This window comes from Triticum aestivum, chromosome 4B, assembly GCF_018294505.1.
Source record: "Triticum aestivum cultivar Chinese Spring chromosome 4B, IWGSC CS RefSeq v2.1, whole genome shotgun sequence".
Classification (NCBI taxonomy): domain Eukaryota; kingdom Viridiplantae; phylum Streptophyta; class Magnoliopsida; order Poales; family Poaceae; genus Triticum; species Triticum aestivum.
The window spans coordinates 622,011,738-622,014,027 of NC_057804.1; positions in this window are offsets into that span (position 1 = coordinate 622,011,738).

Sequence of the window (2,290 nt, forward strand, 5' to 3'; positions counted from 1 at the left end):
CACTGCAAGACGATTTGAACGTTTGGCAGACACGTGCTGATGATTACTCCCTCGTTCAGTGCGGCATGCTTTACAGCTTAGAACCGGGGCTCCAAAAGCGTTTTGAGCAACACGGAGCATATGAGATGTTCGAGGAGCTGAAACTAGTTTTCCAAGCTCATGCCCGGGTCGAGAGATATGAAGTCTCCGACAAGTTCTATAGTTGTAAGATGGAGGAAAACAGTTCTGTCAGTGAGCATATACTCAAAATGTCTGGGTTGCACAGCCGCCTGTCCCAGCTGGACATTAACCTCCCGGATGAGGCGGTCATTGACAGAATCCTTCAGTCGCTCCCACCAAGCTACAAGAGCTTTGTGATGAACTATAATATGCAGGGGATGGTGAAGACCATTCCTGAAGTATTTTCAATGCTGAAGTCAGCAGAGGTTGAAATCAAGAAAGAACATCAAGTGTTGATGGTCAATAAGACCACTAAGTTCAAGAAGGGCAAGGGTAAGAAGAACTTCAAGAAGGACGGCAAAGATGTTGCCGCGCCCGGTAAGCCAGTTGCCGGGAAGAAGTCAAAGAATGGACCCAAGCCTGAGACTGAGTGCTTTTATTGCAAGGGGAAGGGTCACTGGAAGCGGAACTGCCCCAAATACTTAGCGGATAAGAAGGCCGGCAACACTAAAGGTATATTTGATATACATGTAATTGATGTGTACCTTACCAGTACTCGTAGTAACTCCTGGGTATTTGATACCGGTGCCGTTGCTCATATTTGTAACTCACAGCAGGAGCTGCGGAATAAGCGGAGACTGGCGAAGGACGAGGTGACGATGCGCGTCGGGAATGGTTCCAAGGTCGATGTGATCGCCGTCGGCACGCTACCTCTACATTTACCTACGGGATTAGTTATAAACCTTAATAATTGTTATTTGGTGCCAAGTTTGAGCATGAACATTGTATCTGGATCTCGTTTGATACGAGATGGCTACTCATTTAAATCCGAGAATAATGGTTGTTCTATTTATATGAGAGATATGTTTTATGGTCATGCCCCTATGGTCAATGGTTTATTCTTAATGAATCTCGAGCGTAATGTTACACATATTCATAGCGTGAATACCAAAAGATGTAAAGTTGATAACGATAGTCCCACATACTTGTGGCACTGCCGCCTTGGTCACATTGGTGTCAAGCGCATGAAGAAGCTCCATGCTGATGGACTTTTGGAGTCTCTCGATTATGAATCATTTGACACATGCGAACCATGCCTCATGGGCAAGATGACCAAGACTCCGTTCTCCGGAACAATGGAGCGAGCAACCAACTTGTTGGAAATCATACATACCGATGTGTGCGGTCCAATGAGCGTTGAGGCTCGCGGAGGATATCGTTATGTTCTCACTCTCACTGATGACTTGAGTAGATATGGGTATGTCTACTTGATGAAACACAAGTCTGAGACCTTTGAAAAGTTCAAGGAATTTCAGAATGAGGTAGAGAATCAACGTGACCGAAAGATAAAATTCTTACGATCGGATCGTGGAGGAGAATATTTAAGTCACGAATTTGGTACACACTTAAGAAAATGTGGAATCGTTTCACAACTCACGCCGCCTGGAACACCTCAGCGTAACGGTGTGTCCGAACGTCGTAATCGCACTCTATTGGATATGGTGCGGTCTATGATGTCTCTTACCGATTTACCGCTATCATTTTGGGGATACGCTCTAGAGACAGCTACATTCACTTTAAATAGGGCACCGTCTAAATCCGTTGAGACGACACCGTATGAATTATGGTTTGGGAAGAAACCTAAGCTGTCGTTTCTAAAAGTTTGGGGATGCGATGCTTATGTCAAGAAACTTCAACCTGAAAAGCTCGAACCCAAGTCGGAAAAATGCGTCTTCATAGGATACCCTAAAGAAACCATTGGGTATACCTTCTACTTAAGATCCGAGGGCAAGATCTTTGTTGCCAAGAACGGATCCTTTCTGGAAAAAGAGTTTCTCTCGAAAGAAGTAAGTGGGAGGAAAGTAGAACTCGATGAAGTACTACCTCTTGAACAGGATAGTAGTGCAGCTCAGGAAAATGTTCCTGTGATGCCTACACCAACTGAAGAGGAAATTAATGATGATGATCAAGGTACTTCGGATCAAGTTGCTACTGAACTTCGTAGGTCCACAAGGACACGTTCCGCACCAGAGTGGTACGGCAACCCTGTCCTGGAAATCATGTTGTTAGACAACGGTGAACCTTCGAACTATGAAGAAGCGATGGCGGGCCCAGATTCCAACAAATGGCT